Below are 16,015 nucleotides of genomic sequence, written 5' to 3' on the forward strand. Positions count from 1 at the left end.
TCTCTGTACTGTGACATCACTGTGTGTATTATCTCTGTACTGTGACCTCACTGTGTGTATTATCCCTGTACTGTGACATCACTGTGTGTATTATCCCTGTACTGTGACATCACTGTGTGTATTATCTCTGTACTGTGACATCACTGTGTGTATTATCCCTGTACTGTGACATCACTGTGTGTATTATCTCTGTACTGTGACATCACTGTGTGTATTATCCCTGTACTGTGACATCACTGTGTGTATTATCCCTGTACTGTGACATCACTGTGTGTATTATCTCTGTACTGTGACATCACTGTGTGTATTATCCCTGTACTGTGACATCACTGTGTGTATTATCTATGTACTGTGACATCGCTGTGTGTATTATCTATGTACTGTGACATCACTGTGTGTGTTATCCCTGTACTGTGACATCTCTGTGTGTATTATCCCTGTACTGTGACATCACTGTGTGTATTATCCCTGTACTGTGACATCACTGTGTGTATTATCTATGTACTGTGACATCACTGTGTGTATTATCCCTGTACTGTGACATCACTGTGTGTATTATCTCTGTACTGTGACATCACTGTGTGTATTATCCCTGTACTGTGACATCGCTGTGTGTATTATCCCTGTACTGTGACATCGCTGTGTGTATTATCTATGTACTGTGACATCACTGTGTGTATTATCCCTGTACTGTGACATCACTGTGTGTATTATCTCTGTACTGTGACATCACTGTGTGTATTATCCCTGTACTGTGACATCACTGTGTGTATTATCCCTGTACTGTGACATCACTGTGTGTATTATCCCTGTACTGTGACATCACTGTGTGTATTATCCCTGTACTGTGACATCATTGTGTGTATTATCTCGGTACTGTGATATCACTGTGTGTATTATCTCTGTACTGTGACATCGCTGTGTGTATTATCCCTGTACTGTGACATCACTGTGTGTGTTATCCCTGTACTGTGACATCACTGTGTGTATTATCCCTGTACTGTGACATCACTGTGTGTATTATCTCTGTACTGTGACATCACTGTGTGTATTATCCCTGTACTGTGACATCACTGTGTGTATTATCTCTGTACTGTGACATCGCTGTGTGTATTATCCCTGTACTGTGACATCACTGTGTGTGTTATCCCTGTACTGTGACATCACTGTGTGTATTATCCCTGTACTGTGACATCACTGTGTGTATTATCCCTGTACTGTGACATCACTGTGTGTGTTATCCCTGTACTGTGACATCACTGTGTGTATTATCCCTGTACTGTGACATCACTGTGTGTGTTATCCCTGTACTGTGACATCACTGTGTGTATTATCCCTGTACTGTGACATCACTGTGTGTATTATCTCTGTACTGTGACATCACTGTGTGTGTTATCCCTGTACTGTGACATCACTGTGTGTATTATCCCTGTACTGTGACAACACTGTGTGTATTATCCCTGTACTGTGACATCACTGTGTGTATTATCCCTGTACTGTGACATCATTGTGTGTATTATCTCGGTACTGTGATATCACTGTGTGTATTATCTCTGTACTGTGACATCACTGTGTGTATTATCCCTGTACTGTGACATCACTGTGTGTATTATCCCTGTACTGTGACATCGCTGTGTGTATTATCCCTGTACTGTGACATCACTGTGTGTGTTATCCCTGTACTGTGACATCACTGTGTGTATTATCCCTGTACTGTGACATCACTGTGTGTATTATCCCTGTACTGTGACATCACTGTGTGTATTATCCCTGTACTGTGACATCACTGTGTGTATTATCCCTGTACTGTGACATCACAGTGTGTATTATCTCTGTACTGTGACATCACTGTGTGTATTATCCCTGTACTGTGACATCACTGTGTGTATTATCCCTGTACTGTGACATCACTGTGTGTGTTATCCCTGTACTGTGACATCACTGTGTGTATTATCTCTGTACTGTGACATCACTGTGTGTATTATCCCTGTACTGTGACATCACTGTGTGTGTTATCCCTGTACTGTGACATCACTGTGTGTATTATCCCTGTACTGTGACATCTCTGTGTGTATTATCTCTGTACTGTGACATCACTGTGTGTACTAGTAGCAGTCCATCACATAGTTGCAATAAACAACCCACAAATATGAAAAATATAGGAAAAACAAATCACAGGCTCCTGCGGCTCCTTGTCTTATGATTTTTCGGCTGTGGTTTTGTTTCCTTTATCATAGCTGCTCAAACAAAAGTAACTTTTTGTTGATGTTTTTCTCCTTAGTTAGGAGCCATTCAGCGCTGCCAAATTACCTGCAAATTGTTAGCTCGCCTCTAGTGGATAACTGGGCCCTTCTTTTAACCTGTCATATTTTGGGCTCAGAGCAATTTTGTTGAAAGGCGTAAGCGAGCGTTTCTTCAACCAAAATCAAAACATGTTTTGGTCTGAAGGTCGGGCACAAAAAACGAATTACATGTTTTAGTTCATTGTATAAAACATATCCCGGGCTTTTACTGTTGTGTTGATTTTTTTGTGTGTTTTTATGCTTTTTTTTCTGTCTGCTTGCTGTTTATCGTGTAAAGAGGGGGAATATTTTGAAAGTCGGGTAAACAAAAAATTGTCTTTTGGCAAAACAAATCTTCTAAAGAATGTAAAAAATATCCGGTGGCTTATTGTGAGATGCGACCGCAGCCAAAATGAACAGGCACAGGCTCAGAATCAGGATACAAGCTCAGAATGGGGTTCGGAGAATAGGTCTAGGATTGGAGTACAGGCTCAGGAATGGATTTGGGGTTCCAGATCTGGCAGGAAACAACATTTGGGGTTCCAAATCAAGTTGGGATACAGGCTTTCAGATACAGGTTCCAGTTCAGGGTACTGGCTCATGTTGGATGCAGGCTTAGGTACAAGTTTCAGTTCAAACTGGAGTTCAGGGTACTGGCTCAGGCACAGGTTCCAGTTCAGACTAGGGTTCAGGGGACCGGCTCAAGCTGGACATAGGCTCAGGTACAGGTTTAGGCTATCAGCAAAACACAAACAGACAGAAGAACTGCAAGTCACAGGAGAAAGCATAACTGATTGAACTGGGGATTAGCTATTTATCGAGTTCCTAGAGGTCGCCCCCAGCAGCTGACTGTCTAGGTCCCTGCATAACTCAACCCACAACTGAGATGAACACTGAGCTCCAAAATGAACCTCCAAGGCTCCCAGGTAACAGATACTGAAAGGCAGCTTTCAATGACAACTCCCAGCAAGGCAGCTGGTTGTGGCTCATAAGCTCATAAGCCTGAAACCAGAACCCATTTGGAGATTCTGACAGCGGGGCACATTTACGAACGCCGCACTTTCGTTGTGTTTCAAGATTTTTTCCGTTTTGCGCCGAATTGCCCACGGGTTTTTTGGCGCACGCGATCGAATTGTGGCACTTCAGCGCCGGCTTGCACGCAACAGAAATGGGAGGGGGCGTGGCCGTCGGACAACCTGACGGATTCGGATAAACCACGGAATTTAAAAACGAAATTGTGTCGCTAGATCAGCACTCACATGCACCGGGAAGAAGCAGGTGAACTCCGGCGGAACTCGGCACCTAAGCGACGGATGCAGGAACTCGGATGCACGATCTTAGTGAATCACGGCAAAACCCGAATCCTCGTCGGACAATGCACCACGGGATGGCGACAGGGTAAGTAAATGTGCCCCAGTATGTTTAGTAATGCAGATTCTTGTCAAGTAAGTGCTCAAACACAGCCTGAATCCTTCTGGGCACGCTGTTGATCCAATTCAAGCTTTGAAATCAGACCCCAGGTTTCTTCTACCCGTTTTCATTGTTGCGGCACACAGGTCCACCCCCTGGGTACAAATACAGTTTATTCTTGAACTCTAGATTATGTTGAGGATTCTTCCATCCATACATATTCTGGCAAAAAGCAGAGAAAGCTTTTGGCTTCAGCTGAAGGCCGGCAATACTCTTCGGATGTCTGTTGGCCAAATATAATTCTGCTGTTTCTTCACTACACATGTAACTTAGGGGACTATAGGAATCTGTAGAAGCCCCGTTTCAGGGAGTTTGCCTCTTGTTGTTCATAAGCTCTACTTCTACCCCATCACCTTAGCTGCATTTCCAACAATCCAGTAAAACCGCCCTATACTGACGAAGGGAAATTCCCTTGAAATAGAGGCGTCTCGGTTTGGCTGGTAGGAGACAATTTCTCTATCGATAAAAGTGAAGAGACTGGAGCAAAACAAATAAAATGATATTGGCAAACCATATTACTAAAGTTATTTACAGCAGAGTGTCTTGGACAGTAACTCTGATATTGGGTTTTCCCCCAAAATGTTTGAAGCCATTGGGGCTCGCACTTTAGTCGGATTTTGAGTCTTTTTCGGGATTTGCACGACTTTGACAGGTATTTAACAAGTGTTTGCGCTGAGATTGAGGTGCACCCGATCGGATTGTGGCACAGCTGCGCTGCTTCCATCCGACAAGAGATCGGGAGGGCATGGCCGTTGGACGATCCGACTGAGTCGGACTGAGCACGAGATTTAACTTTCAAAGTCTGTCGTGAGCCCAAACACTCACATGCACCAGGAAGAAGAAGGTGAACTCCGGGAAACTGAGCGGGAAAGCGACACATGCAGGATATCGGGCGCACGATCTTAGTGAATCGCGGCACAGGGCATTATACATAGACAATGCACTTCCGGAGAACTCCAATGGGAATGTAAGTAAATGTGACCCATTATGTCTGATTTGCAAGTGCAATTTTGTAAACGTTATCGTTATGTATCCCTACGGCAGCTAGGATGAGGTCTAGAGATAAGCGGACCTGACATTCACATTCAGATTCGGCCCTGCGACCCAGATATATTGCTGAATTGGCAAGCGAACGGCCAATCTGGCAAATTGACACCCTTAGCAACTGCATCCTAAACCTGAACACCGGATCCGCTCATCTCTAATGAGCTCCAAGGAGGGGGGGAAACCAGTTGATCTTTCTTGTGGTAATGTTGAGCAGATCATTGTTCCAGAGTTCTGGTAGGTTGCCCAAAATTTTGTGGCAGTCCAATAGCCTGATAAGGTTTCCTTCCTACAGAAAGACTGGAACTAACCCAACAGCCAGTAGTCATTTCGATTGTCAGCTTTCTTTTCGAAATTTAAGCCTAAGGGTCTGAGTTATCAGATGCAACAACTTCATCTTAAAGATGCCAAACGTCCCACAGTGGCTTGCGCGTGTCCACAACCAAAATATCTTGAAATCCCACAAGACATAAATCCTACAACCAAAAGAAGACTGCGAAAGTATACACAGCTTTTTCCTCTTTAAGAAATTTAGCAGAATGCTGCAGCTTTATCTTCGGCAGAATAATACTATGAACTGTGTGCTGGTGGCCAGCCAAGCAATCTTCCCCAACAGAGGTTCAACAGAAGAAGACCACAATCAATTTTCTATGGGATTCATGAAGTGAATCTAATGCCGAGGGTCTTCCGCTTCTGCCTGAGCTACAATCAGCCTGGATTTCTACTGATATTATTCTAAATTGTTTTCGGCCTTCCATCGCCCCCAAGGAACGTGACTGAGATAGTAAATGTGGACCTCTCTTGTGCCAAGTATCTCTTGTTGGGAAGATGCAGCATCTGTCTATAGTTGATAATGATGCACAATCGTTCTTGATGCTGCAGCTGGAAGCTCATGGTTTTGACCTGGTCTCCACCATTGTGCAGGTCCTGACAGAACGAGGTTTTGGGATATTCAAGCAACTCACTTCTGTTCTCTTTCCAAATTCTACAACCCCCATGCCCCCCCCCCCTCCAATCTTATCAAAGGACTTCTACTATAGAAGAATGAGAGCACCAAAAGTTTTGGGTGGCTATGATTATTACATGAAATGAAAGTCCTGCTCAAATTTTTAATTGTGTCTTCAAGCCAACAAAGTCAAAATTTTTTAGATGTGACTCCAAACTAGGGTTGCACCGATACCAGAAGTTTGAGTCCGATATGATACCCGATATGATACATTACTTTCAAAAAAAAAAAGAAAGTATTATCTGAATGTTTAGGGTGTGGTGACTTAAAACGTTAACATTGGGGGTCATTTACTAAGGGCTCGATTCGCGTTTTCCCGACGTGTTACCCGAATATTTCCGATTTGCGCCGATTTCCCCTGAATTGCCCCGGGATTTTGGCGCACGCGATCGGATTGTGGCGCATCGGCGCTGGCATGCACACGATGGAAATCGGGGGGCGTGGCCGAACGAAAACCCGACGGATTCGGAAAAAACGCCGCATTTAAAACAAAAAATCTGTCGCGGAGCTTGCACTTACCTTCACTCAGCCCGGCCCGGTGAACTCCAGCACGTTCCGATGCTTTTCAGCACAGCAGTGCCACCTGGTGGACGGCGGAGGAACTACCTCCGGCCGGAACCGAATCCAGCGCAGAGAACGCGCTGCTGGATCGCGAATGGACCGGGTAAGTAAATCTGACCCACTGTGTTTAGAAATGCAATGCAAACGTCTGGGGGTGGGGCTCAGCCTGATCGCATTTTCATTTCCAACACATGTGATTGGTAACGGTTACCAGTAATTTGCCTGGAGAGGCTTTAGTGTTTTATGACAGTGTAGTATATGTATTGTAAAGGTTGTCTTGGTAATGTTAATATAAAATACTGAATAGTACCATTTAGGGCTCATGTAGACGGGTGTTTTTGATGTCCGTATGCGATCTTTTTTTTGTGGATGGCAAACGCACCCATTGTTTCCTATGGGTCTGTTCACATAATGTTTTTTTTCACGGATGTGCAGACAGTGAAAAAATTGCAGCGTGCAATATTTTGTCTCGCATGCGGACCACGTACATCCATAGTGGACATGGGAAGTTTTTTTTAAATTTTAATTTGATGAATGACAGAGCTGTTTCCAGAGGGTGGGAGCGACCACTCCTCACTGGCCACTCCCATGGGACTAGGGACAAAGATCTGCATACAGAAATGTAAACTTTGATCTAAGATATCTTTTTTTATGGGAAAAGCCATTTTTACTATAAAAAACCTTTTGCCAATGTGTACGCTATTCTCTATGGAGACATGGGGGAGCCAGAAAAAGGGCTCCTGATGATAGGTTCCCTTAAAGCCTGTGTCACAGTAACTCTATGGAGGCTGTAGTGAAGCTCTTAGTTACATAAAATCCTCCCATTGATAACTAGTAAGTCCATAGTCTAGTGCAGTGGTGGCGAACCTATGGCACGGGTGCCAGAGGTGGCACTCAGAGCCCTCTCTATGGGCACCTGTGCCATCACCCCAGCGCAGAGTTCGCCAGACAGGACTCAAGGCCTCCTGCAGTCCAAAGCATCCCAGAACCCTAGAAGGAAGCTACCATGATAATCCAAATTTCTTCTCCTTATTTCTACTGTATTGGTGTCCTTAGGTGCCTATACAATTTAAACATGTAACTGGGCAGGGAGTAATAAGTTACTGCTTAAATTGTCGAATCGGCACTTTGCGAAAAATATGTGGGTTTTGGTTGTAGTTTGGGCACTCCGCGTCTAAAAGGTTCGCCATCACTGGTCTAGTGGATAGAGGTTCTGTCCTGTATCTCTATCTCTTATTTTATTGGATAACATAGAGTCCTTGTATCTGGGGAAGCCCTGGGAGATGTAGAGACCCCATATATGGACAGATGGTGATATTTTCCCGATGATGTTGTCCCTTCTCTGGTCCCCTGCAGACAAATACAAGGAGTCTGTAGAACAGCACAAGTTATTCAGTACCAAAAACCCAGTTGTTTCGATGCATCGTGCAACCCTACTCAAAACCGTACCGCAAGACGACAACTCCAATCCTATGAGCTAAGTAGTCTTTTTTTTATGTGTGTAACCAACCCCTGTATTACAAATCCATCAGATGGAGAACTGTATATGGGACATCACCTTTAGAAGACTGAAAGCACCAAAAGTTCTGGGTCTCTACATTTCACATGTATTTCCAAACCCTCCCATCCCATGTCAACTCCCACCATTTGAGGTAACCAGGTGGAGGGCATCAGTTTAAGAAGAATTAATAGTATTTAGCTACAATTTCGATTTTGAAAGTACAGTCAGTCCCCTACTTAAGAACATTCGACTTACAGACGACCCCTAGTTACAAACGGACCTCTGGATGTTGGTAACTTACTGTACTTTAGTCTTAGGCTATAATAATCAGCTATAACAGTTATCACAGGCGTCTGTAATGAAGCTTTAGTGTTAATATTGGTTCTTATGACAACCCAACATGTTTAAAATGCAATTGTCACAGAGACCAAAAAAGTTCTGGCTGGAATTACAATGATAAAATATATAATTCCGACTTACATACAAACTCAACTTAAGAACAAACCTACAGACCCTATCTTGTATATAACCCGGGGACTGCCTATAGTAGAATAACTTATTGATAGATTTGTTTCCTGGAGAATTTTTGTCTCTTCATATGAAATCTTATATCATTTCAGGAAGATTAAATAAAAATGCTGTGTCCTAGGTGTCATATTAAAGCACAAATCTAGTGTAGAATTGTGGATAATAATAATAATAATAATATAGCTGGCACCAGTCATTAGTGGGTGCTCACCTTCAGTGGTTGTGTCATATTAAAGGAATGTATTTTTTATTCTCTGTTAATACAGGTTATTGTAGGGTTGTCACTTAGGGCACAGGTTACACCTTCATTATTCTCTCTGTCTCTACCCAAATCATTTCCTGGTGTTTTGTAAAAGGCAGGTTGGCCACCATGGTGCCCATTACATGTCCTGCCATAGACAGACTACAGAGCCGCTATCACCTTCATTTGCACTGGTCTATGAAGGAGGACGACTACAGACAATAATCATAACATCTTCAGTGACAAATTGTTTCTGTTTGGGATCTGATGCTGGTCAGGTTAGAGTAAGGAGGCCTCGCGAGGACAGTCAGTCACCCCTAGTAGTGATAGGAGGACACACTGCCTCCTGCTGGTGTGATGATGTGGGGGCCATGGTATAGGACAGTCACCCCTAGTAGTGATAGGAGGACACACTGCCCCCTGCTGGTGTGATGATGTGGGGGCCATGGTATAGGACAGACAGTCATCGCTAGTAGTGATGGGAGAGACAGTTACAGCTTAATGATATATACAGGTCTTCCTGTGGCCACCTATCTCCTCTCATGGTCAGGCTTCCAGCTGCAGGATAATGCTCCACAAACAAGAATTTCCTAGGAACGTCTCCAAGAGAACACACTACCTCGTGTGCCCCAGTCTTCAGATTTATCACCCGGTGGGATGCCATCTTCACCAACCTACAAGGGTGCAGGAACTACTGCTCAAACTCCAACATCGGAGAGCGAATGTGTGTCAGGATCCCATACAGAACCGGTATCCTCACTGCCCAAATGCATCTCATCATTAGGCCTTGGAGACGCCTATTGTACAGATTTCCCCAAAAACTTCTCTTGCTGTAATCCTGTAATAACTCACTAGATACAAGTGACATAATGGAGGCACTGGACGCCTTATGCCTCGGCACTTGCCACATCAAACACAATCTGCTCACAATGACATCTCGCCTAGGTCTCTGCAAATGCTTCGGTGGCCTCATCCATCCTCAACATCCTACAATAAGTTCCCTCTCTACAATTAAGATGTCTTTGCCCTATTGTTTGCAGCCGTTGCGGGCGTCTTGGCCTGTAATAACACAATGTGTGGCTGTGAATTAATGCGCTGCGTAATCACATTCATCAATGTTGCGCTAAATGGCTGCCATTTTCTGAACAATTTTGGGCTTAATATCGGAGAGAGAGAGATGGACAGAAGGTTCTATTGATGCTGCATCTGGCTCCTTCCAGAAAGCTGAAGATAAAATTGTAAGGCCGGGGCTTAGGGAAGGCGAAGGAATAAAAAAAATGGCTTCCTGCTAGAGATAGAAATAAAACCTGGACAATTAAAGGCAAGCTGGGGCTCGGCAAACGGCGTTCAACTTTTCATTGAGTGGCATATTATTATCGTGTACTTACGGAAGCAATGAGTAGACCAGGCGCCGAGCTTAAGTACCAGCGAGCATCTTATCATTGAACTTGGAACAGCTGCACTTGCCATATGTGGCGTGTTCACACAACCATTATTCCAGCCCTCTTATTAGACGAGCACCAGGCACGAGGAAAAATGGGATGAAAATTAGACGTACTGAGAGGCAACTCCCATCCAGTCATCAACATCCCGTCTAGCGAGTGGAAGAATGACAAGTTACGAGGAGCAGCTGCTGCGGAGCAATGTGATGGATATGAGTATACACATTCATAGAGGATATGTTCGGAGACTCAGCAGAGATAAACTTATATCTATAACCCGATTTGGATAGGTTCACATTTGTTGCATTAAAGGAAATTAAAAAACGGGTCTAAAAACCATACTTTTTAGCAGATACCACTGACGAGGGTTATGGTGTTCTTCATGTTCTTCCATGGAATGGTCAAGCTCGCAGGACTTTGTAGGTCAAGATTTGACCATGCAGGTTAGAAAACTGTGGATCAGTCAATGGCATTAATTCCCAACTACTTGATAGACGCTCAAGATTAGATTGGCTTAATGAATGGAGGGCCAACTACTTGTGTTTACCGGCAACATAGAATTCCAACTTTTTCCAACTTCATCCCCTCTATTATCTTCCATTGGAGAAAAATCAAAAGGTCCTACTTGGCCAAACTTACCAATCTATTTCCACATTGGTTTCCTAAAACCAGCGTAGGAGCCATGACCTGTTTATAAGAAGGTCACCACTTGACCAATAACTGGTCTACATCTATACAAGAAGCAACTGCTGCGGAGCAATGTGATGGATATGAGTATACACATGCATAAAGGATATGTCTGGACACTCAGCAGATCTAATTTTCTATCTATAACCGGATTAAGATAGGTTCACATTTGTTGCATTATAGGAAATGAAAAACTGGCCTAAAAACCATACTTTTTAGAAGATACCTCTGACCTCCAGGGTAAAAAAACTGTGTATAATTATCCAATGGCTATCATTCCTAACTCCTTCATAGACACCCAAAATTGGCTTGGCTAAATGAATGGAGGACACTACAAGAGGTTATGGGCAATGTAGAAATCCAACTTTTTCCAACCTCATCTCCTCTGATATCTGCCACTGGAGGAGAATAGAAAGGTCCCGTAAACATTAGAAGTTTGACCAAATTTACTGATATATTTTCACACCAGTTTTCTAGCATCAAATGCCAAGATCCTTTAATACGAAGGTCACCACTGGACCAATAACTGGTCCCATCGAAGACCTCTGCACAAACTGGATGTCGCCAGCATCAATGAGCCATCAGAGCAGAGGCCACCAACTGCACAACACTCCAAAACAGAAGCCCCCGAGCTGCAGGACTGCTCACTAGAAGATGGGTTCACTTTGGGGATGATGTAGGGGCTGATAGACCTTGTTAAACGGAAACTAGAACTCCATTTAGTTCCTTATCTGTTAGAAGTAGGGTTAGAGCCATTGCGTATAACAACCATTAGATCACTGAATATACGGCTCTCCGTCCTCTAATCCACATCTTAGTTATAAAGCAACAGTCCTGAATATCTGAACACGATGGTAATAAAATGTGCAGCTGCTGAATATTCCACCACAGACATGGAAATTTATAGCGTCAGACTCGGGGGGATTGGGGACATGGATAAGAGGGTTCGCTGTGACGGAGAAGCATTGCTTATTTTACTTTCAACCGACATAAAACACAATTATTTACAGCGAGAATTTGCAACGCTGCGCCGAACACATGTTCTTCTGTTAATGGGAATTTGCTGCATCATACAGTTAATCCACCAGAGACAGCGAGTGATTAATTCTCATTTTTGCTTTATAAAGAAGTAATGTAATATAGAGGATACTATTAGAGATAGGAGATCCCTGGCCAATCACAGCCATGGCTAGTCGCTAGGGGTGCCAATTTGCCAAATATGTCCTGGTCGGCACGGGACACACCCAAACCCCTCTCTAGCTACTGTATCTAACGTAGAATTATTTATAGTACTTTACAGCCCGCCAAGAACAGAGTTCGAGGGTGGAAGCTTCAAAGCTGAAAATCCACCCGATATATCCAAAATGAAGGGCCGTGGAGACCCATCGGAACAATCCAAAGTATTGTAAAATAATAGTAATCTCAGGAGAATTCTTTCAAACCTACTGGCAATGATATCTTTCACCAGATCCAGAAGGTCCTCGATGGAGCGTACTCTCAGAAGCCTTAAACTCGTATTTGGGAAATCTCGTAATTTAGGAAAGACTGAATCCTCCACCATTGTTATTGTATGACCTTCACGTGTCAAATGGATTTATGTTATTCTGGTCCCATTACAGCTTATGCCAGAATGAGAAAAACTCCAGGAAGCTACTTGACCTGTATGAGACATTGGGGCTTATTTACTAAGGGTCCTGCGGCCGCATTTCCGTGGGTTTTTCCGGCTTTTCGGGGGTCGCGCCGGAAATCGGGGGGGGGGGTTTGCGTCAGACGATCCGATTGATTCGGACAAACCGTGGGATTTAACTTTCAATTTGTGTCGCAAGATCAGGCACTTACATGCACCAGGAAGAAGAAGGTGAACTCTGTCGGACCTGAGCGGGGAAGCGACCCATGCAGGATATCGGGTGCACGATCTTCTTCCGGTCGGGGGTCACGCAGGAAAAGTAAGTAAATGTGCCCCATTGTCTCATACTGTGAACTTCTATCTTCTATCTGAGGGGTCTGGTAGTTTAGTAGTGTAAGAGCTGGTGATAGGTGCTCAGGAGGCAACCTCAACCTGTCTGACCTTACACTTATTGGAATAGTATCATAGTATCATAGTATATAAGGCTGGAAGGAGACTCAAGTCCATCAAGTCCAACCTTTAATTATTAAATAAATGTTTTATCCCCATAACACGTGATATTTTTTCTCTCCAGAAAGGCATCCAAGCCTCTCCTGAACATGTACATAGAGTCCGCCATAACAACCTCCTGCGGCAGAGAGTTCCATAGTCTCACTGCTCTTACAGTAAAGAACCTTTGTCTATGGTGATGGTAAAATCGCCTCTCCTCTAGGCGTAGAGGATGCCCCCTGTCTATGGTGATGGTAGAACCTCCTCTCCTCTAGGTGTAGAGGATGCCCCCTGTCTATGGTGATGATAGAACCTCCTCTCCTCTAGGTGTAGAGGATGCCCCCTGTCTATGGTGATGGTAGAGCCTCCTCTCCTCTAGGTATAGAGGATGTCCCCAGTCTATGGTGATGGTAGAACCTCCTCTCCTCTAGGTGTAGAGGATGCCCCCTGTCTATGGTGATGATAGAACCTCCTCTCCTCTAGGTGTGGAGGATGCCCCCTGACTATGGTGATGGTAGGACCTCCTCACCTCTAGGCGTAGAGGACGCCCCCTGTCTATGGTGATGGTAAAATCGCCTCTCCTCTAGGCGTAGAGGATGCCCCCTGTCTATGGTGATGGTAGAACCTCCTCTCCTCTAGGCGTAGAGGATGCCCCCTGTCTATGGTGATGGTAGAACCTCCCCTCCTCTAGGTGTAGAGGATGACCCCTGTCTATGGTGATGGTAGAACCTCCTCTCCTCTAGGTGTAGAGGATGTCCCCTGTCTATGGTGATGGTAGAGCCTCCTCTCCTCTAGGTGTAGAGGATGCCCCCTGTCTATGGTGATGGTAGAATCGCCTCTCCTCTAGGTGTAGAGGATGCTCCCTGTCTATGGTGATGGTAGAGCCTCCTCTCCTCTAGGTGTAGAGGATGCCCCCTGTTTATGGTGATGGTAGAATCGCCTCTCCTCTAGGTGTAGAGGATGCCCCCTGTCTATGGTGATGGTAGAGCCTCCTCTCCTCTAGGTGTAGAGGATGCCCCCTGTTTATGGTGATGGTAAAATCGCCTCTCCTCTAGGCGTAGAGGATGCCCCCTGTCTATGGTGATGGTAGAACCTCCTCTCCTCTAGGCGTAGAGGATGCCCCCTGTCTATGGTGATGGTAGAACCTCCCCTCCTCTAGGTGTAGAGGATGACCCCTGTCTATGGTGATGGTAGAACCTCCTCTCCTCTAGGTGTAGAGGATGTCCCCTGTCTATGGTGATGGTAGAGCCTCCTCTCCTCTAGGTGTAGAGGATGCCCCCTGTCTATGGTGATGGTAGAGCCTCCTCTCCTCTAGGTGTAGAGGATGCCCCCTGTTTATGGTGATGGTAGAATCGCCTCTCTAGGCGTAGAGGATGCCCCCTTGTCCTGGTCACAGGCCTAGGTATAAAAAGATCTTTGGAGAGATCCTTGTACTGTCCGTTTAGGTATTTGTACATTGTAATGAGGTCTCCCCTCAGTCGTCTTTTTTCTAAACTGAATAATCCCAAATTTTGTAATCTGTCATTGTATTCTAGTTCCCCCATTCCCATAATAATCCTGGTTGCTCTCCTCTGCACCCGTTCCAGCTCTACTATATCCTTTTTATATACTGGTGCCCAAAACTGTACACAATATTCCATGTGTGGTCTGACCAGGGATTTGTATAAGGGCAAAACTATGTCTTTATCATGAGAATCTATTCCTCTCTTGATACATCCCATTATTTTATTTGCTTTAGCAGCAGCCGCCTGGCTCTGGTCACTAAAATTAAGTTTACCATCCACCAATACCCCCAAGTCCTTTTCAGCTTCAGTTTTACTAAGTAATTGACTTTTTAGAACATAATTATACTTTTTGTTTCCATGGCCCAAGTCCATAACTTTACATTTATCTACATTAAACCTCATCAACCATTTCTCTGCCCACTCCTCAAGCTTCCACCAATCCCTCTGTAATGCTAAACTATCGACCTCAGTATTTATTACTTTGCACAGCTTAGTATCATCTGCAAATATTGAAACTTGACTGTGTAAACCCACTACAAGGTCATTAATAAAAATATTAAAGAGAAGTGGCCCCAATACTGACCCCTGTGGCACTCCACTGGTAACATCAACCCAATCTGAGAATGTGCCATTAATGACCACCCTCTGTTTTCTATCACTAAGCCAATTACTTACCCAGATACACAGATTTTCTCCTATTCCCAGCAGTCTCATTTTATATACCAACCTTTTATGTGGCACGGTGTCAAATGCCTTTGAAAAGTCCAGATATACAACATCCACAGCGTCCCCCAGATCCAGTCTTGAACTTACCTCCTCGTAGAAACCAATCAGATTAGTCTGACAGGACCGATCTCTCATAAACCCATGCTGACGCTGGGTTATAAGGTTGTGCACAGTGAGATACTCCAGGATAGCATCTCTAATAAACCCCTCAAATATTTTCCCCACCACAGCAGTTAGACTCACGGGTCTGTAGTTTCCAGGATCGCTATTTGATCCTTTTTTGTATATTGGTACCACATTTGCTATGCACCATTCCTGTGGAACATAACCAGTCCTCAGTGAATCTTCAAATATTAAAAATAACGGTTTGTCTATCACCGTACATAATTCATGCAGAACCCGGGGGTGTATGCCATCTGGCCCCGGTGATTTATCTATCTTAGTGGTTGCGAGGCGGCGCCGTACCTCTTCCTGGGTTAAACTGTTCACATTATAAAAAGAATTAACATTATTCCTCATTGTGTCTTCCACCAGGGGATATTCCTGGGTAAAGACAGTTGAGAAGGCGACATTCAGTAGATTGGCCCTTTCCTCATCTCCTTCCACCATGACCCCCATGTTATTTCTAAGGGGACCCACACTCTCTGTTTTTAGTTTCTTATCATTTATATACTTGAAAAATAATTTGGGATTATTTTTGCTCTCCCTGGCAATATTTCTCTCAGTCTCTATTTTTGCGGCCTTTATCTGTTTTTTACAGGATTTATATTTCTCTCTATAATCCTGTAATGCCTCATCGCTACCTTCACGTTTTAGCACCTTAAACGCCTTATCTTTCTCGCTTATTGCTTTCCTTACAATAGATAAGTCAAACTCAAGATTTCTATGTTCGGTCCAGGTTGGCAC

At 44.2% G+C, this 16,015-nt stretch overlaps 1 protein-coding gene across 4 annotated transcripts in view; it reads right to left on the reverse strand.

Moving 5' to 3' along the window:
• MSRA (methionine sulfoxide reductase A) overlaps nt 1-16,015 on the reverse strand; it is a 253,807-nt gene that overhangs the window by 108,527 nt on the left and 129,265 nt on the right. The window lies entirely within an intron of this gene.

The sequence above is a fragment of the Engystomops pustulosus genome, chromosome 3 (assembly GCF_040894005.1).
Source record: "Engystomops pustulosus chromosome 3, aEngPut4.maternal, whole genome shotgun sequence".
Taxonomy (NCBI): Eukaryota; Metazoa; Chordata; class Amphibia; order Anura; family Leptodactylidae; genus Engystomops; species Engystomops pustulosus.